The sequence below is a fragment of the Nannospalax galili genome, unplaced genomic scaffold (genome assembly GCF_000622305.1).
Source record: "Nannospalax galili isolate Female #2095 unplaced genomic scaffold, S.galili_v1.0 scaffold444, whole genome shotgun sequence".
NCBI classification, from domain to species: Eukaryota; Metazoa; Chordata; class Mammalia; order Rodentia; family Spalacidae; genus Nannospalax; species Nannospalax galili.
The window spans coordinates 2,521,016-2,543,200 of record NW_008354022.1 but is presented as its reverse complement, the minus strand read 5'-3'; the positions used below and the strand labels follow the sequence as shown (position 1 = coordinate 2,543,200).

General features: G+C 42.8%; 1 pseudogene; it reads left to right on the top strand.

Moving 5' to 3' along the window:
• The first annotated feature begins 15,850 nt into the window (after positions 1-15,850).
• Positions 15,851-15,980, top strand: LOC115067376 (annotated as a pseudogene).
• The last annotated feature ends 6,205 nt before the right edge of the window (positions 15,981-22,185 follow it).

The following is a 22,185-nucleotide window of genomic DNA, read 5'->3' as shown; positions in this document are numbered from 1 at the left end:
TCAGGTGCAGGTATACAGGTACATGAACATGTATTTGGAATCCACAGGTCAACCTTGAGTATCCTTCAGGCTTCATCCACCCTGTTTGGTTTTTTTACTTAACATTTATTAAGCTGTGTGTGTGTGTGTGTGTGTGTGTGTGTGTGTGTGTGTGTGTGTGCACGTGCGCTATGATGTACATATGGAAATCAGAGGACGGCTTACAGGAGTAGGTTCTCTCCTGACATCATGTGGGTCCCAGGGATTGAAGTCAGGTTGTCAGGTTTGGTGGTGAGTGCCTTTACCCTCTGAGCCATTTTGCTAGCCCCACCTTGTTTTCTGAGACAGTATCTCTCACTGTCACGGAACTCACCAAGTTGGTTAGACTAGCTGGACAGCCAGAACTAGGGTCCACCTGTTTCCATCTCCTCAGTGCTGGGGTTATAAGCTTGCATCATCGTATCTTTTATATGTGGCTTTTGGAGATTTGAATGTAGGACATAAGGCTTGAGTGGCAAGCACCTTACCAATTGTACCATCTACCAAGACTGAATATATGTATTTTAAGTATGCATGATGTTTGCATGATGGTGACCAAATCATAATAATTTGCCTTAAGGGTTGTGCCACTAATGATAATACCAACAATCAATGTGATAATAATATCTTGTTTGCTTTAATCTCTTTATTTATTCATGTTTATATTTTTTATTATTTTGTGTGTAAGAATATATTACCTGCATGTATGTAATTGCACCCATGCCATGCAATGTCCGTGGAGATCAGAAATGTGTGTCGGATTCCCCTGGAACTGGAGCTATGATGGTTGTTAGCCTCCATGTGGGCGCTGGGAATTGAACCCAGGTTCTCTGTAAGAGCAGCCAGTGCTCTTAACTGCTGGGCCATCTCTCCAGCCACCATTTATTCATTTTTATTTAATGTGTATGAGTGTTTTGCCTGTACAGATGCTACTTCACCATGGCATGCAATGCCCACAGACACCAGAAGAGGGCATTGGATCCCCTGGAGCTGGAGTTATGGATGATTGTGAGCCTCCATATGGGTTCTGGAAATTGGACCCAGGTCCTCTGCAAGAGCAACCCGTGCTCTTAACCACTGGGCCCTTTCTCCAGCCCCATGCCTTGCTTTCTTTATGCTTTCTAGGAGAAAAAGTGTTCCATGTCCATCTCCACATCCTCCCAAGTGTCTGATAAGGAAGCACCTATTCCCCTCTTTGTTGTTGTTTGTTGTTTCTTGGGGCAGTGTCTCACTATGTAGCCCAGATGGCTTCAGTCTCTCTATATAACCCAGGCTAGCCTGAAACTAGTGATCTCCTATCCACCTCCCCCAATGATAAGATTACAAGCATGTGTAGCCACTCCCTAAAAGATGAAGAAAATGAGGCCCAGAGAGATCCAGGTACACATGACAAGCAGCCATGAGGACTGAGAATGGAATGCAGATTTCCTGACTCCCAACTCCGTGCTCTTCCCATGTCCTCACACCACCTGTGTTTATCACAAATGTTCACAAAACGGTGTTTTTAAGATTACCAACTAATTTCATTTGTCTTTTGGTGAGAAAGGGTCTCATATAGTCCAGGCTGGTCTCAAATTTGATATGTAGCTAAGGGTGATACTGAACTTCTGATCTTCCCACCTCTACCCTCTCAGTGCTGGGATTACAGCACACCTGATTTATGCACTGCGGGAAATGGAACCCAGGCCTTTGTGAAGGCTGGGTAAGCATTCTACCAACTGAGCCACAGTCCAGGATTAGGTTTATCTGCTGTTTCAGACTTACCACTACATAATTCTGTTGCTTGCTCACCAAGAAACCCAATTTTCTTGGAAGAAAGATGGGCTAATTCTACCAATAGGATCTGACCAGAGACTCCATTATTTGTCAATCACATATTTACTCAAAAGGCTTTCCACTTCTTCCTCTGCTTCCTCTACTGGTCTTTGACTAGAAAGCAGGCTGTCGGGTTCTAACTGATCCTGCTCCTGTTATGAAGCTAGACCCAGATTTGGCCTTGAACTTCCTATGCACACGTGAGTCTTTAAAGCAATCTTTCTCCATCCAGCTCTGATTTATTTAAAAATTACTTTCTAAACCAACTCGAAGCAGCTCAAAATTAATTTAAACTCCCCCCAAAGTGAATTTGTCAATGTCCAGCATTGTAATTTGTTACCTTGTATTCTAACATCCTACGGCACAGCACGGTAGGGATGTCAGAACTGGGATGATGTAGTGTGGTCCCCATGTACAATATATCATTGGAGCAGTTTCCACTTCTGTGATAGATAAATGAAGCCTGGGAAGAATTTAAAAAGAGACCTAAATTTGTAGAATTCTTTTTTTATTCCCTTTAAGTGGCTGAAGGCATTGCCCTCCAGGGATTACTGGGAGCCTAAATCATTTTTCCCTCCTTTTTGCTGTGCATCAAACAGAGGTCTGCGAAGGCAATTAACCCTGTGTGTTGGTTGAACAGCAGAGGTACTAATTTGCTTTTTCTCTGGTCTTGTAGCTTTGGCCTCTCTTTGCCCCGTTACTTGGGAAAGAGAAAAACGGATGTCCTTGCTGAAAGGTGCCAACAAATAGGTCCAATCATATTCTACTCGTCTCTTTGGCAGATTTCAGAGTGGCAGGTGCTTAATAGGGTTTGTGTCCGAGAAAGGAAAGTCTCTACACCCTGACCAGAGCTTGTTTTTGAGGCTAGCATCTGTCAGGCAACTTTGTAGGTTCAGCCCTTTACTACCAGGTCAGGGCTTTTCGGCTAAAGTGAATAATCAGATGTTACAATGAAATAAATGAAACCTCCTTTATGAATAACTGAGCTAAGAAGTCTCAAATAAAATGATAAACAGGGCCAACAAGATGGTTCAGCAGGTAAAGGTGCTTGCTGCCAAGCCTGAAGACCTGAGTTCAATTCCCTGAAGCCACTAGTGGAGAGAGGGAAAAACTGACTCCCATAGGTTATACTATAACCTGTGCAAGCTGGCTGTGGTGTATGTGTCCACACCCATACGCATACACACACATGCACACATCCATAAACACACACCCCCACATTCACATGCACACACACACACACACACACACACACACACACACCACTCACAGTGGTTTATACACCTTCTCCAGCAAGCATCCAATGCAGGGACCCTTCCTATATGGGTAACCATTATTCTGATTTGTACATAGCCCAAGACTCTTCCAGCCAGATGAACTTTGAAGAGTCCAAACATCAGTTTTTAACAAGTGACCTGTGTGTGTGTGTGTGTGCACACGCATGTATGTGTTGTGCCCATGTGTCTGTATGCAAGTTTTTTCACATTTTGGGACCATGTGTGTGTGTGTGTGTGTGTGTGTGTGTGTGTGTGTGTGTGTGGTTGTGCATGTGCGTGTGTGCCCATGCATGTGGAGCCTGAGGTTGTTGCTGGGAATCATCTTGAATCTCTCTTCCACCTTATTCATTGAGGCAAGGTCTCTCAATCAAACCGAGAGTTCACTGATATTGTTGGCTGGTCTCCCTAGCCAGCTTGCTCTGGGAATCCTGAGTATCTACCTTCCCAGGCTGGAATTATAAGTGAGCCACAACACCTACCTGACATTAATGTGGGTTTCTAGGGATCCAGACACTGGTCTTTACACTTGCATGACCATTGCTTTGACCACTGAGCAATCTCCCCAGCTTTGTTACAAAGGAGGTAAGTGATCTGTTGACTCACAGCAGGTCAACAGCTAGAACTTAGCCTAGACTTCAAGTACCTTAGCTCACTTGTTTTATGTTCTAAAAACCTGCAGCTCTCCATGGCAACTGCCTAAGATGCTGCTGTGTCTGATTGATTTTTGCATTCAACTGCAGGTAATTTGATATTAATTATGAATTTGGAACTTGGGGTTTGTTTTACTTTTTAAAAATATGAATTAAATCGGCGGCTCCTGTGATATCCCCAGTCTCTTTAGTTATCTGTATAGATATTTTCATTTTTGGGTGGTGCTGGGAGGACCTCACACATGCCAGGCAAATGCTCTCTACTTGAGCTATAACACACATTTTCTTTAAAAAAAAAAACATTTACTTATGTGTGTGTGTGTGTGTGTGTGTGTGTGTGTGTTTCTGTATACATGAGTACAGTATCCTCAGAGGCCAGAAGAGGGCATCATAGCCCCTGGAGGAGTTACAGGTGGTTGTGAGCTATCTGACACGAATGTTGGGAGTCAAACTCTGTAAAGGCTGGGCGTGCTTGTAACCACTGAGCCATCAACTCTGCACCCCACCCCCATCACAGACACACTTGCTTTCTTATGTGGGAGAATAGGGAGCGTTGTGACCACTACACTGAGAATGTGATTCTTCATTTGAAACAAAAATACATACTAAAGTATAAATAGCTTGTATAAGATCTTTATATAGGGTTGGATAAGAGCACTTGTTTCTCAAGCATGAAGACCTGAGTTCAAATCCTCATGTGCTGGATAGTTTCAGTTGTCAATCTGACACACCTGCAGCTACAGAGGGGGAGTCAATGCGATGCCTCCATTTCACCACACACACTACTGCTACTCTCTGTGCAGTGTTCCCCACTCCCTTGTTGATTTGCTTCCCCCAGCATGAAATGAAACTTCACTGGTTCTATATTCTATATGTCAGAGCCTTATACACGCTGCCAGGGGAATCTGATGAGGCCTATGAAGAGAGCATCTCTCCATGCTAACAGCATGTGTATACCAGGCATACACAAATATATCAGGTAAACACAGTTGAGACACCCATCAACCTGCTCACATATGTGCCAAGTCTGTGTTCCACCCTTTTACCAGGGTTCCAGTCACAGACAGAAAGGAAGATGTTGGTGGATGTGTGCTGACAATATGATTTTGGGGTGATCAACCATGGTCCTACAGAGACCCACCAAAGGAAGGAGGTTAACATTCTGTCCCGGACGAGGTTTGCTAGAAATACATTCTTTTTTTTTTTTTCACAAATTTTAAATAAATTTTAAAGATCTATTTTATTTTTAATTATGTGTATATCTGTGTGTCTGTGTGTGTGCATGGGAGTACATATCTGAGGAGGCCAGAAGAAGGCATGTTATCTGCTGGAGTTGGACTTACAAGCAGTTGTGAGCTGCCCAGTGTGGGTGCTGGGAACCTCTGAAGAGCAGGAAACACTTTTAACCTCTGAGCCATCTCTCTAACTGATGTACAAGATAACAATTTCATTATGACATTTTCATATATCTCTATGATTTCTTTTTGCTCATAATCTCCCATTCTACCCTCCCCTCTCTCCTTTCCCCTCCACCAATTCCCTGCTAACCCAAACAGTCTCCTTTCTCCTTTCATGGCATAGATATAGACACTATATGTATGTGTAAATACACACACTATATACTCATATATATATATATACATATTTTGTGTGTATTTAAGTCTACATGACATATGTGAGAGAAAACATGTGATATGTCTTTCTGATACTGGCCTATTTTGTTTAGCATGGTGTTGCAGATTCATTTCTGTTGCTGTGATAAAATATCCTGACAAAAAGTAACTTAGGGAGAAAGGCTTATTTAGCTCACAATTTGAGGTGACAGCCCATCACTGTGGGGGAGTCAGAGTGGTAGGAGCTGGAGAGAACCTGCTCCATCACATCCACAGTCAGGATCAGAGAGGAATGAATGCATGCACTATTAGAACTCATCAAGCTTTCTTGACCCCTTTATAGTCCATGGTCCAAGACGGAATGGAACCACCCATAGTGGGCTTGGTCTTCCCACATCAACACAAAGACCGTTCCCCACAGATTTGCCCACAGGCCTATCTGATCTAAACAAACTTTCACTGAGACTCTACCTAGATGATTCCAGTTTATCTCAAATGAACAGCTAAAACTAAGCCTGTCTAGACAATCCCTCATTGAGATGTTCCCCATGTGATTCTAGGTTGTGTTGTTGAGTTGATAGTTAAACTAACCATCCCACGTGATGATCTCTAGTTCCAACCATTTTCCTGCAGATGACATCATTTGGTTCTTCTTTAGGGCTGTATAGAACTCTGCTGCATATCTACAGCACATTTTCTTTATTCATGGACATCTTGGCTGGTTCTAGGCCTTTACTGCCGTGAACAGTGTTTCCATGACTGTGGATGTGTGGGCATCTCTGTTGTAAGTTGGCCTAGATTCCCTCAGGTGCATATCCAGGAGTGGTATAGCTGGTTCTATGGGAAAATTTGCTCTTTTGGTGGGGATGATGAACACTTATTGCCCGAACAAACCAACCTGACTTAATTGCAGCTGTTTGGTTTCTTGGCAACGTTATGCAATTAATCCTTGCCAAGGACTCCATTAGAGATGGAAATGCCAAGCATATACGCACTGGGAAAATATCATTTAATAGAGAACCAAAATTTAATATAAAACATAAGAAAGAACCTAAAGATACGCCACCTTTGAAAACTGAATTTGGTAATTCTTTATTTTAAACTTTTTTCTGAAAATGACTTATTTTAATTTTACCTGTATGAGTGTTTTCCCTACATGTATGTAAGTGCACCATGTATGTGCAGTGGCCTTCAGAGGCCAGAGGAGGGCATCAGATCCCCTAGAACTGGAGTTATGGATCATTGTTAGCCACCATGTGGGTGCTGGGATTCGAACCCAGGTCTCCTGCAAGAGCAGCCAGTGCTCTTAACCACAGAGCCATCTCTCCAGCCCCTGGACTTGGTAGTTCTACAGGTTGATATAACTGATTTTTTTGAAAAATTAAGTATTTCTACCACATGTTTAACATTTCATCTATTCATAGCAAACCACATTTTTTCTCATTACAAGACTTAAGTGCATTTTTAAATTTAATGATATTTTTATTTATTTACTTTGTGTGTGTAGGGAGGGATAATGCATGGCATGGCAAGTATGAGGAGGTCAGAGGGCAACTTGTAGGAGTTGGTTTTCTCTACCATATGAGTCCAGAGGATCAAACTCAGGTCACCAGTCTTGGCAGCAGATGCCCTTATACTAAGTTATGAGACTGAGCCTTATTGACATCTGTCTGTTCCAACAAAACCACTGTGTATGTAGAATCACTGTTGCTATGCATGTTGGTATGTACAAAGATGGGGTCATGTATTGCTGGTTTTACTTGTTTTAATTTCTTTCTGTTGCTGTGATAAAGCACTCTGACCAAAAGCAACTTGGAAAGGAAAGCATTTATTTGGCTTACAGTTCATAGCCAATCACTGAGGGAAGTCAGGGCAGGAGCTCAAGGCAGGAACCTGGAGGCAGGAGCTGAAGCAAGAGACCATGGAGGAATGCTGCATACTGGTATGGTTTCTCACTCCCGCTGGCCCACCTGCTAAGGATGGTACTACCCAGTCGGCTGGGCCCTCACACATGAACCAGCAATGAAGACAGTTCTTCACAGACATGGCCACAGGCCAATATGATCTGTGCATTCCCTTGAGACTCCATTGTCCCAGATGACTCTTGAGTGCATCAAATTGACAATAAAAAGTAACCAGGACACTTGCCCAGTCTTATACACACCACAGGGAATGAATGCACACTATGGGATCTGAAGAGTAAGCCCAGCCCCCACCTTGCACACAACTGGTTTTGATTTCTCTCCACTGTCCAATGTAAGAAGATAAACTACACTGCAAAACTTTTAGGCTGAGGTACAATGCCGTCCAAAGATATCCTGCTCTGGGTCTTCGCCTTTTTGCTGTTGTTATTCTTGTTATTTTTGTTGTTTCATCAGATCTCATATATCCAGCTTAAGGTGGCCTCGAATTTTCTGTGTACCTTAGGATGACTTTGAACTTCTGATCCTCCTGCCTCTACCTCTCCAGTGCTGGGAGTTCTGAAATTGCAGGCATGCACCACTACAGCCACTTTTATGTAGTGCTGGAGACTCAACTTGGAGCTTGTGCTTACTGGTCCAGCATTCTACCAGCCGAGCAACACCCTCAGCTCCTATTGATGTTGTTTTGAGACAGGTCTCTCCATGTAACTTACGCTGCCCTTGAACTCCTAATTCTCCTGCTTCAGCCTCCCTGGCACTGAGCTTTCAGGCAGGCACCACCACCTGTGGCTCCTGCTGTAGCTCTTTTCTTAAGTCTTAAATTTTATTTTTATTTTATGAACTTTCTGCCTGCGTGGATGCAGACATACCACTGTGCATGCAATGGTCATGGAGGTCAGAAGAGGGCATCAGATCCCCTGGAACTGGAGTTACAGATGTTGTTAGCTGCCATATGGATGCTGGGAACTGAGCCTAGGTCCTCTGCGCGAGGAGCCAGTGCTTTTAACCTCTGAGGCATCTCTCCAGCTCCCTTGTTCTAACTCTTAAAGGGAATTTTCTCCCTTCTTTTCCTCCCAACACAAATAAATGAGTAAATATTCTGGGAAGTCCCCAAGGTTTGGAGGGGAGATTCAGTGGGAAGAGAAAAACTGTGAATGCCAGAAAACCTAAACAGTTAATTAATGTATTTATTTGTGTATTAATTATCTTGCATGTGTGGAGGGGGCACATGCACATGTGTACTGAAGCATGTGAGATGAAAGGTCAAGAATAGACATTTCCCCTATCACTCTCCACCTTATTTTCCAAGATTTATTCATTTTATTTATGTGTATGTATGTGTGTGCCTAAGTGAGTTTATGTGCACCACATTCATATATGTGCCTACGGAGGCCAGAAGGCATCAGATTCCCTGGAACTGGAGTTACTTGGGGTTGTGAGTCATCAGACATGGGTGCTAGGAACTGAACCTGGGTCCTGTACAAGAGCAGTAAGTGTTCTTAATTACTGAACCATCTCTCTAGCCTCTACCTTCTTTCTTGAGACAGGGCCTCTCTCCTCTCCCCTTCTCTCTCTTCCTCTTCCTTCTCTTCTCCCCTCTCCTTCCCTCCATTCCACCCTCTCCTCCCTGTTTTGGTAAGGTTAGTTGCCTAGCAAGCCCCAGGGATCCTTCTGTCTCCCCTTCCCCAGTGTTAGGATTACAGGCACTATCTGCTATGCCTGGCTTTTTACATGAGTCCTGGAGATCCAACCTCAAGTCCTCAAGCTTGCACAAGAACTTTACTGACAGCCTTCTCCCCAGCCAGTTATTTCTTCAGGCTGATCTCCTTTTATAAACAGCTATGTTTTTGCTCCCTGTCATCCCTTATGGCAGCCTATTCTGCCTGATGTTGGTAAGGACACGGTATGGTGTAGCTGCCCAGATCCCTTGATTCCCCTTCCCATTCGTTTGAGCTGTTTCTGTTTTTGTAATAAAAATACTTATAAATAAAGTAAGGTAAACCTAAGGGACTAGAAGCACCTTATAATGCTGGCTGTCTGAACAAGAACTACACCTGTCTCCCTCAAGCCAGTCCTGGCAGTAGAGGAAGAGCAGCAAGGAAATCCAGACATCACAAGGTCTGGGGAGATCAAAGCCCCAAGCTGCCTCATTCCAGGGAGAGCCCAGAAATGCAGCAAATCCCAGAATCTGAATATGGGAAGTGCATCCCAAAGATCTCTATGTTCACGGTGTCATCCCCAAAGTCACACTGTTGTGAGGTGAGACCTACTGGGAGTATTTAGGTCATTTAATTTAGGATCTCAAATGGGATCATAGGAATAATAGCTGGGTCTTCTCTGCTCTGTTCTGCTCTCCAGGTTCTTCTTGTTCCAGTGGTAGTGCTGGTCCCCCCCCTCCTCCTCCTCCTGCCTTCCTCCTTCTCCTTGTCCTTTTCCTCCTCCTCTTCCCCCTTCTCCTCTCCTTTTCCTTTTCCTCCTCTCCCTCCTCCTTCTCCTTGTCCCCTCCTCCTCCCCTTCCTCCTCTTCTTTCCCCTTTTCCCTAACATGAGATGTTAGTGCACTGACCCATGCTCTTACTATAATATGCCACTGTCTACTACCCTAACAAGAACTGACCTTTGCAAGGGCCTTGCCTTTGTACCCTCAAAGCTGTGAGCCAAGTAAATCTTTTGTTCTTATAACTAATCACCTCAGGTTTTGTTACAGCAGCACAAAAGTGACTAATACACCTAGCAAGCAAATAGCTAAATGTTACATCCAGTCCAATAGGCTATGATATATCTGTTTTCCTCGATTCTCAGAACATCTGAAGCAAAGAATGTACTTCTTGGATGACTGACAACAACACAAATTTGGAACAAAGTCCCATGAGACATTAAGAAGATGGGAAGAAGATTGGCATGGTCATACATGACTGTAATCCCAGACCATGGGATGCTGAAAAAGGAGTGCCTAGGAGTCCAAGGCCTTCCTGCACTACATGGTAAGTCAGGAGGCCAGTCGGGAGAAAATAGCCAGGTTGGTCCTGACAAGCCTAGATTATATAGTGAGACCCTATCTGGTTTTATTTTTTCTTTTTTAAGTGAGAGTATTGGGTGCTTGGGATGCAACTTTGTGGTAAAGTGCTTGCTTAGCATGTGTGAGGACCTGGGTTCAACTCTGGCACTAAAAGAGGTCAGTCAGAAAAGTTTACGTAGTAGTCATGAGAATACTATCTTTAAAGAGACTTATAGGTCTGGCCTTCTGCAAATCTGGGAATTCAGATTTTGGAAGGATTGTCCCCATTCCCTAATTAATAAGAATGGCTTGCTACACAAATGCTCTTTACAACTTATGCTGAACACCTACTTTCTTTCTGGGAATCTGAAATTTTTGTATGTGCTAAACAGAGAGTAACTTACATGCTTCAGCATAAAACTTTGGATAGAGCTGGAGGTATTGCTCAGTGGTACAGCACTTGCCTAGAATCCCCTAGTGAGGATCTGAGGGTGTAGTTCAGTGGTATAGCACCTGCTTAGAATTCCCCAGTGAGGGGCTGGGGGTGTGACTCAGTGGTAGACCACTTGCATCATATGCATAAGGCTCTAGGTTCCTTTGTCAGTGCTGCAAAGAAATTGAATAGATAAATACAGAGCATAATAAATCACAGGCATTGGTCCTCCAGTGAGGGTCCCTGGTGAGCAACATTTTTCACCCATTGTCACAACAGTTTTCTGGAGGAATCAGGCTTGTCCAACACATTCTGCTGGTAGAGGACTCTTGGGAAGTTTGAGTTTGGTTACCATGAACTTTGGATCACATGGATTTTCCTTGCATAACTGTATTTTAAAATGGCTGCTGCATGGCTATTTCCTCTCAACTGATACATTCTGAGAGGGAGGAGGGAAGCTCATAAGACTCACAAGACTCATTGGTTATAAAAACTTAAATCAGGCTAAAAAACTCAATTTCTTTCAGTCCCATCAAGCGTGATGATGAGCTCACTTATGCTAAATACAGTATTATGTGTTATGTTTGATGACAATGGAGCATGTGTTTTTTAAGAGAGAAATATTTATAATGATAAGGACAGATTGTAGACAGAGCTCATGTTTTATGAAGACTCTTCAGTGTAGCTGCCCGATGAGACAGCTTTTGAGAGTCATCACTCATGCCTGGGAGGGCTTTTTAGTGATGCACCTGCCTTTGTGTCACTCATGCTCCTCTAAGTAACCTCAGTGAACTCCTTGGTTCATCAAAGTAGACTTGAATGGAATAATTTCTTTGGTCTGTCATTGGTGTCCTATCTGGGGTGAATAGACATTTGTTCGTGTCTCCCCAAGAAAAGTCACACAACTCCAATAAGTCGCAAGCCTGAGCATGATTATAAACTGAGCCTATAAAGATTCCATCAAATCTGGGACTGATATTGGTTGTCATCAACACAGAGGCTATAGTCTCTGTATACGTGTATAACCTGTGGGGACCTTGTTCAGACAAGACAGAGGAGCACTGCAGAGGACACAACTCCATATGGCTAACAAATAATGACCTCCATACCTACACTGACATTGCCATCGTCCCCAGGCTGGTAAGAGACCCTGTCTCAAGAAATGAAGTGGATTGTGACTAGAGAAGAAATTGAAGGTTAATCTCCAGCCTCTATATATACATGCCTACATGTGCATGTACATTCACTAACACATGAACATGCACATATATGCATATTCCATTGCGCGTCTCCCCTAGAGTGCAACAATGACCCAACTTACCAAAAATACACGAGGGGGCCATCATTAGGAATTGAGCCTGTCTTTTCTGATACGAGAAACGTCAACATCCATCTCTGCTCTCTTGAAAGCAGTTCCTAGTTCCACTTCCACCCCTGTGTTAGTTACATTGTATTGCTGTGATAAAGCACCATGATCAAAGCAACTTATAGAAGGAAGAGCTTACTCAGGCTCACTGTTCCAGAGGGTTAGTCCATCATGTCACGGCAGGCAACAGCAGGCATGCTGGCAGGAGCCAAAGCTCAAATATCACATCTTCAGCAGCAAACACAAAGCAGGGAGAGAAAACTGGAAGTGGAGCAAGGCTGTAACCCCTCAAAGCCCACCCCCAGTGATGTGCTTCCTCCAGCAAGGCCACACCTCCTAAAGGTTCCATGACCGCCCCTAAACAGCACCACTGAGGACCAAGTGTTCAAATACTTGAGCCTATAAGGGATATTTCTCATTCAAACCACCTGCCTCTGAGTACTTCCGGTAGAATATGTGATAAGAAAGACATAGCCACGCAGTGTAGGTAAGGGTGATTCCCTCCTGATTAATCTCCCTGGAGTTGGCATTGAACTTGACCTCACATTCCTGTTTAAATGCTAAGAAGAAGCCCTCTACTACCAAAGCTTCGTTCATCTCGACCAGAGCCTCACACTCAACTTTGCCTGAACTTTCTTTGTTTTCCTTCCTTTTGGATGTTTTATTTTAATTACCAGATGAAAGGAATCAGGAAATCAGGCTAAAAAACTCAATTTCTTTCAGTCCCATCAAGCGTGATGATGAGCTCACTTATGCTAAATACAGTATTATGTGTTATGTTTGATGACAATGGAGCATGTGTTTTTTAAGAGAGAAATATTTATAATGATAATGACAGATTGTAGACAGAGCTCATGTTTTATGAAGCACTCTTTCGGCCATGATCCCAGTTCTGTGGAAAGCGAGGCTCAATAGAATCGTGTTCCTTTTACATATAACGGAACTAGGTAAGGGCTCTGGGATACTCACAGCTGATCTTATTCTATAGTAGTAATGTCATAATACCAGCAAAGTGGGTGTGTCTAGCTGCATCTCAAAAGGGCTTGTAGCAGATCTCATTTCAAGTATTATAAACATTTGACTTTGGGCTGAGGAGATGGCTCAGTGGGTAAAGAGCTTGCTGTGAAAGCATGAGGACCAGCATTTGGATCACCAGCACTCACATAAAAGCCAGTTGCTGTGACATGCCTGTAATCCTAGCACTGAGGGAGGTGGTGACAGGCAGGTCATGGGAGCTTCCTGGCCAGCCAACCTAACTGAAATGATGAGCTCTAGGTTCAGTGAGAGATTGTCTCAAAAAATAAAGTGGGCAGCTATAGGAGAAGATACCCAAAGTGCTTCCAACAAGAACATGTGCAAGTGAGAGTGCCTGCAGACGTATGTGCAAGTAGATACACAAAAACCATGTGATTTCACACACACACACACACACACACACACACACACACCAAGTTAAATCAATTCAGGTTTACTGGTGCATATCTGTGACCCTACCCCTCAGGAGGCTGAGACAGAAAGATTTTGAGTTCAAGACCAACATGGGCAGTATAGTGAATTCTAGGCCAGCCTAGACTTCATAGTAAGACACTGTTTCAAAATAATGAAATAAAAAACAGGTAAGATATGAGTAAAGCTTATGAACTGTTCTGATATAAATCTTCTACTTACAAAATTATACCATAGTTTTAAAAAATATCTAATATAGTTTTCTCAGATGTTAACACTGTGAGAAACTGCACAAAGGTACGTAGACTTCTTTGTCCCAAACTTCCTTTGAATCTATCATTATTTTGAAATAACAAGTCACAGATTTTATTTCAGGGGCTGTGGAGATGGCTCAGTGGACAAAGCTCTTGCCATGCAAGGGTGAAGACTGGAATTCAAATGCCCAGTACCCACACAAAAGAGTGGATATTGCAACCTTCCTATAAATACCAGCAATTAAGAGACAGGGTCTAGATACCTAACCAGATTAGCTGACTCAATGAGCTCTAGGTTCAAATAGAGACCCTGCCTCAATACATAAGTTGGAGAGTGGATAAAGAAGACATCCAAAGCCAACCTCTGGCCTCTATACATATGCATCCACTCACATACAAACATGCACACACTCATGCAATACATGCTTTTGTACAAAAAAATGTTTTTTAAAATTTCAGTTAAATCTATTTTATTCCCTCTATTTTCCAGCAGAATGTTTATATTTATTTTTATGAAATAAAAGACTCAGTTGTCATTAAACACCCATGGTGAAGTACTGATCCATTACATGTGGGAAAATCATGACTTACATTTGTCTCATTTTAATGATAATCTTTATTACGACTTTTAAAATTGCCACCATGATAAGCCTTTGTAGTGAAATAAAATGGAAAATTATTTCAAAAGACTGGATCAAGTGATGACATCTTATAAAATTTAGTGGGGCTAAGCTTAAACTGGACACAGGTGGATGTTAGTGATCTAAGCCACACATTGTCTGAGGCAGCTGACAGCAAAACTTTCACAGAACAAAATTCATACACGAGTGATGGTGTGGTCTGTCTCTATTCACATTAGCCCAACAATACCCAGAACACTGGGTTTAAGAGATGACTCCATGGAGAAAGTGCTTGCTATACAAACAGGATGAATGGATATTGGATCCTTAGTACTCCTGTAAAAACTGAGCAGGGGTGGTGACCATCTGTAAGCCCAGGACCCAGGATATTAGGGGTTCCATAGGGGAAGCTGGCTACCTACACAAATCAATGAGCTTCATCAAGAGACCCTGCCTCAATAAATAAAATGAACAGTGATTGACGAAGGCACTTGACATCAACTTCAGGCCTCCACATGCATACACACACATGTAGCCTCCACACACGTGCCAACCACATGCTGCCATGCATGCACACATGCATATCACACACACACACACACACACAAACACACACACACACATGGAATATTAGATCAGTGAGATAGCTCAGTGGGTATAAGTGCTTGTTGTTAAAGCCTGCAGAATCGAGTTAAATCCCAGGGTCTACAGGGTAGAAGGAGGGAAGCAATTCTTCCAAATTGTCCTCTGACTTCCAAAGGCACGTGTGTGTGTGTGTGTGTGTGTGTGTGTGTTTGTGTGTGTTCCCTACTCCCAACACATAAGTAAATAAATGCAATAAAAAATTGTAAGGAGTGGCTGGAGAGATGGATCAGCAGTTAAGAACACTGGTTGTTCTTGCAGAGGACTCAGGTTTGAATCCCTGCACCCACATGGCAACTAACAACTGTCCGTAACTCCAGTTCCAGGGGATCTGACAGCCTCTTCTGTCCTCTGCGGACATTGCAAGACACGGGTACACTTACCTACATGTAGGCAATACACGCGTACACATAAAATAAAATTAATTAATAAAATATTTAAAAATTGTAAGGAATATTACTCTCTTCAATTTCAACACCATAATTTGAGAAGGACTTCGGCGAGCAGCAGTCAGTACCAAAGAGCATAAGGTTTCTTACCATGACAAAGTGGTGTGGAAATATTTGATCCAGGGAAGTAGAAATGGAATTGTGACTTGGGAACTGCCTTCTCTTCAAAAGCTATCATAAAGAATGAAGATTAATCAATTTGTAGTGACTGAAGCTAAATTCACTGATAGAAGTTCAATAATGAACTATTTGATTCTATAAAAGGTGGGGCTTTGAAAAAGTGATTGGATCATAAGTGCTCCAACCTCACCAACAGGTTCTCCTTGGATGGATTTATAATGGAACAGGATTAATTCTTGGCCCTTTGGCTAAGATCAAGTACAGTATCTGTTCTTATCAAGTACAGTATCTGTTCTTATCAGCTTAATATGATTGAAGGGACAGCAGAAGAAACTGTGGAAGGTGAGTGGGATCCATTGGAGGATGAGTCACTGGGATTGTGCCTTTGAAGAATATCTACTCCTAATCTTTCCTCTGTCTTTCTACTTCCCGTGTATCATGAAGTGAACGGCCTCTACCACATGCATCATGAAGCCTGGACCGCCTTAAACTCAAAGCAATAGATCAAGCCAAGCTTACACTGAAAGCTCTAAAACTTTGAGCCGGAATAGAATAACCCTTCTTGACTAAAGTTGTTGTATTTGGCTTCAACTGTCAACTGACACACAAGGGAACCTCGGTTGGGGGATTTCCTCTATGGGACTGACCTGTCACCATGTCTGTGAGACATTTTCATGTTGTTGAATGATGTGGGAGGACCTAGCCCACTGTAGGTGGTGTCTCTGGGCAGGTGGGTCTGGGTGGTACAAGAAAGCAGGCAGAGTACAGACCAGAGAAGCAAGCCAAACCAGTAAGCAGCATTCCTCCATAATCTCTGCTTCAGGTCCTGCCTCTGGGTTCCTGCCCTGAATTCATGCCTGACTTCCCTCAAAGATAGACTGTCACTTGGAAGCATACGATGCAATAAACCCTTTCCTCCCTAAATTGATATTGGTCTGAGTGTTTTATCACAACAATATTAAGTAAACTAGGATAGCAAATGGTACCAGAGAGTGAGTTATTGCTCTGACAGACCTGACCATGTTGCTTTGGGGAAGCTTGTGGATATTTTGTCACAGTGGCAGAAAACTGACTAACACAAATAGGAAAAGTCTAGCAAAGCTACCCTTATCTTGAGCAATTAACACAAAGGGTGGGGATTTAAGGCACACAGAAGACCATCTGGGGGTGTATTTCAAGCAAATCTGTCTAAATGAGACATCTGACTTCCTTCTATAGAAAATGATTATTCAGAGAGTTATGGTGTAGATATGAAATGTAAGACTCATGTACTGATGATTGGTCCCCAGGGAGTGGGTTACTTTAAAAACAATTAATTAGCCAGATACATCAGTACATATCTGTAATCCCTATACCTGGAAGGCTGAGGCAAAAGATTAAAAGTTGGAGGTCAGATTGGGCTACCTAGCATGAGTTTATCTCAATTCTTTTGTGGAAAAATCAACAACAAAACACGGGGCTAGAGAGATGGCTCAGCAGTTAAGAGCATTAGCTATTCTTGCAGAGGACATGGGTTCAATTCCCAGCACCCATATGGCAGCTAATAACTGTCCACAACTCCAGTTGCAGGGGAATCCTATGCCTTCTTCTGACATCCATGGACATCACATGATACAGGCGCACTTACACACGTGCAGGCAATACACTCATACACATTAAATAAATAAATAAATCAGTCACAAAACACTCTAGATTGCTTCAAACCATTAGTCCCTACTCACACATTTGTGGAGACTCATTTTACAAAGCAGCTTTCAGCTCTGAAAGCAAAACAGAAGTCCCTATGGGAATAGGCCATGCAGAGCTGTTTGCACAGTGATGCCTGGTATTCATAAGGTCCTGAGTTTGATCTCTAGCACCACATAAAACAGGCATGGTGGCACATGCCTGAAACCCAGTAATCAAGAGATAGAGGCAGGAGAGTCAGGAGTTGTGGGTTATCCTCTGCTACACAGTGATTTGGAGGCTAGCCTAGACTAGATGAGATCCTGTCTTAAAAACAGAAACTAAACAAAAGGGAGTATAATTGGATATTCCAACTTGCTCCATCCCTTCTAAACAAGATAATAGACTAAAATCTGTAATCTGGTGATGCTGTCACAAGTTTATAAACACAGTACCTGAAAGGCAGAGGCAGGAGGATTGACAGCTAAAGGCCAGCCCGAGATACTTCAGGATCCTGTCTCAAAAAAATAAGGAAGAGGGGCTCAGCAGTTAAGAGCATTGGCTGCTCTTGCAGAGGATCCAGGTTGGATTCCCAGCATCCACATGGCAGCTAACAACTGTCCAGAACTCCAGTTCCAGGGGATCTGATGCCCTCTTTTGATCTCTTTGGGCACTGCATGACACAGGTGTACTTACATACATGCAGACAATGCACTCATACACACAAAATAAAAATAATAAATAAAAACATTTTTAAAGAAAGACTACACATATATAATCCCTCCAGCAGTTTGTGCCTACTCCTACTAGAGAGCGAGGCTGCAGGGCTGGAGGTTAAGCAGAAAAAAATTTTAAAAAGGGAAGACAGTAAAAGTGAGACGCAGAAAGGAAGACAAGAAAGCCAAGAGCAGGCATTTGTCATTCAAAGGGATGAACATTTGACAGCCCAGCTTGACTGTGTCGAGAACACTTGTGTTTTAACAGTATGCCTGCAAACTTTCGAAACAAGTGTTTACCTATCACAATAAACAGTTGAGAGTGGGGAACACAAAACAGAAAGAACCAGGGGCTGGCAGGCTGCCAGCTCTTGCCACGTGCTGTTGTGTAGGGAGCCTGTCACCCAGGCTGTGTAACTCTGAGTCTAGTGTCTGTGTCTGTGGCAACCACTGTTACAGGTTGCCGAGTGTGGGGGATGAGGGGACACCTTAAAGGGATCGGGGGGATGAATACAACTAGGTCCTCATAGCACACAGGGCAGTGGCTAGCCAGAGGGCTGCTCACGGGAGCCAAGGGGTCCCCAAAGATGAGAACTCTCATACTTCTAGGAAGATGTCTTATGAAAAGTTCATACTCCTGACCCTTTCTCTCCTTAAATCTTCACAGAAGACTCATGAATGGATTTAATAAGATAGCGCCATGTCTATATTTATTAGACATTTATAACTGGCACCAAGTAGCTGACAGTCTCAGAAAAACTAACCTGTCAGAACTGGGGTATAATTCAGTGGTAGAGCATTTGCTTAGCATGTCCAAGGTCCTGGATTTAATCTCAAGTACTGAAAAGCAATAATAATAATAGCAATAATAATGATGATGATGATTATAATGATAAATCATTTAAGTTTAATTAAAGATAAATAAAGCCAGTCAAGATTATAGATTTTATGTTATGTAAATTTGCTGTGTTAAAAATGGGGTTCTGGAGAGATGGCTCAGCTGGTAAATGTTTGCTTTGCACGAGTGAAATTGGGGAGTTTGTACCCCCAGAAACCCACATAAATATCATGTGGGCATGGCAGCTGCTTGTAATTCCTAGGAAGGCAGAGACAAGGGATTTCCAGAACAAGCTGGCTAGCAAGACTAACCGAGGGTGGAGAGACAGTTGAGTGGTTAAGAGCATTGGCTGCTCTTGCCAAGGACCCAAGTTCAGTTCCCAGTACCTATATCAGGCAGCTCACAACCTCCTGCAACTCCAACCCCAAGGGATCTGATGCTCTCTTTGGGCTTTCCATAGGCACCCACACTCACATGTGCACATATACACATAAAATGTGTGTGTGTGTGTGTGTGTGTGTGTGTGTGTGTGTGTGTGTGTGTGTAGCCATCTGTGAGCTCAGGGTAGGATTGAGAGGCTCCCTCAATGAAAAAGGTAGAAAGCAATCAAGGATAATTCCAAGTAATAACCTCCAATTATGCACACTCATGTGCACATTGCACCCACACCTGTGTGCAGATACATGGAAAAGCATATACATACATGCACGCTACAGAGAAAAGAGGGAGAAAGAAGAAAAATGGAAGAAATGAGCAGAGCTTAGTGTTTCAAGGGATCTGGAGGTAGAGGGACGAAACAGGAGCTTTGGTGATGGTGAGGGTGGCTGAGCATCACACCAAGGGAGCCTGAGAAACCAGGAGGCTGAGCTTACCTGCTCATTTGGAAGATGAGTAATTTAGCACTATGTAGGTTGAACAATTGGGTAACACACGTTTTGAATGTGAACTGTCCCCCATAGTCTCTTGTGTTTGAATACTTATTCCATAGATTGTGGCTCTATTTGGGGAGGTTGTGGAACCTTTAAAAGGTAGAGCCTTGCTAGAGGAAGCACATTGTTGGGTTTAGGATAAGTCTTGAGGAGTATAGTGCACCCCACTTCTGGTCCCATTTTCTCTGTTTCCTGGTTGATGCCATGTACCAAACCCCACCCACTTATTCCCAAAACCATGGACTCTCTGGTGCTATTGTTAGCATGAAGGACTGTGCCCTCCCAAACCATGAGCTACAATGAATCTTTCTCACCTTAAATTTCTCTCAGATATTTTGTCACAGCTTTGAGAACAACAAAGCAACAAATATACTACATAACTTTCAAATATATATGTGTATGAGTCTGTGTATGGGTATATACTCATGAGTGTGTATATACTTGTGGAGGCCAGAAGAGGATATCAGATCTCCTAGAGCTGGAGTTACAAGTAGTTGTGATCTGCCCTCTGTGGGTGCTGAGAACTAAACTCAGGTCCTCTGCAAGAGCAGTATGCACTCTTAACCACTGAGCCATCTCCCCAGTTCCTTATTTTTTTATTTTATTACATTTATTTATTTATTTATTTATTTAATTTAATATTTTAATTTTTTGTTATTATTTTTTATTTTATTTTATGTATATGTGTGTATTGCCTGCATGTATGTGAGTGCACCCATGTTGTGCAGTGCTGTGGAGGTCAGAAGAAAGCTTCGGATTCTCCTGGAACTGGAGTTAAGGATGGTTCATAGCCCCCATGTGGGTGCTGGGAATCGAACCTGGTCCTCTGCAAGAGAAGTCAGTGATTTTAACTGCTGAGCCATCTCTCCAGCACCACATTTATTTATTTTTTATGTATGTATATATTTATTTATTTATTTATTCTGTGTGTGTGTGCATGTGCACACACGCACATATGCTCATATGTATTCATGTGTTGTGTGTGGCAATCAGAGGGCAACTTATGGAAGAAAACTCTCTGCTTCCACCATGTGAGTCTCTGGGATCCAATTCAGGCCATCAGGCTCTATAGCAAGCCCCTTTACCTACTGAGCCATCTTGTCAGCCAACCAATAAGAATATTAAAACAGATACCAAAGCTGGGCCTGGTATTTGAAACTTATAACCTCAGCAGCCTGAGTGGCTGAGGCAGGGGAATCAATTTCAAGGCCCACATGGTTGAAGTCAGGGCCAGTATGTGCAGCTTAGTGAGACCAAGGTAAGTTTGGAAACTGTTTATATACCAGAAGCCACAGAAATTCTACAAGTCTGAAGAAGACAGTTTCAAATCTCCCCTAGCTGACTTTAGGGCCCTGGACTTGATTTCTTGTCTTCACAACATCCATCAGCATCTGAGACTTTTCTGCTTAACTTCCTTTTTCATTCCTTTCTGCCCTTTCCCCTCTCTGGCCAATTACAACAAGGACCATGTCTATGTTGTTTATTTAGTTACTTTTACTCATTGAAATTGGCATTGTGTCCTAGTTAGCTTTTATTGTCAACTTGACACAGTCTAGAGTCATTTATGAAGGGAGTCTCAATTGAAGGATTTCCAAGTTCAGATTGGCCTGTGCCCAGGTCTGTGGGAAATTGTCTTGATTGTTAATTGATGCAGGGGGCCCCAGCCTACCATGGGCAGCACTATTCCCTAGGCAGGTGGTCCTGGGCTGTGTAAGAAAGCTAGATGAGCTTGAGCCTGAGAGGGAGCTAGCAAGCAGCATCCTCCATGGTCTCTGCTTCAAGTTCCTGCTTGAGTTCCTGCCCTGACTTTCCCTCAGTGATAGACTGTGACCTAGAAGTGCAAGCCAAATAAACCTTTTATCCCCTGTTGGTTTTATTTTAGCACAGCAACAAAAGGGAAACTAGAACAAAGCGGAAAAAGGAAGCAAAAGACTTACACTCTGAAGCAGTAAGATGCACCTCTTACTGGCAGAGTTTTCTCTTTGTAGAGAGAGTATCACCCACAATTGTATATTCTTCTGGGCTCTTTGAGAGATACACTAAGTTCTAAGCTCTATTTCTAGTGGGAACCACACTGTGCTATTTCTTGATTTATTTAGCAGTCTCCTTGTATGTCTGTATTTGTGCAGGTGTGTGTATGTGTGTGTATGTGTGTGTGTGTTATATGTACACAGTCATATGGGTGTGTGCACATATGTGCTCATATATAGAGAGGTCAGAGATCAACATCCAGTCTTCCTCAGTCAGTCTCTCCCTTATTTTATTTTTACTTTTTATTTTTAAAATTTTTTTGAGACAGGGTCTCCCTGTAGTGCCAGCTAGCCAGGAACATGCTATGTTGACCAGGATGGCCTCATTCTCACAGAGATACACCAGCCTCTGCTAGGATTAAAAATGTGTGCCACCATGATTGGC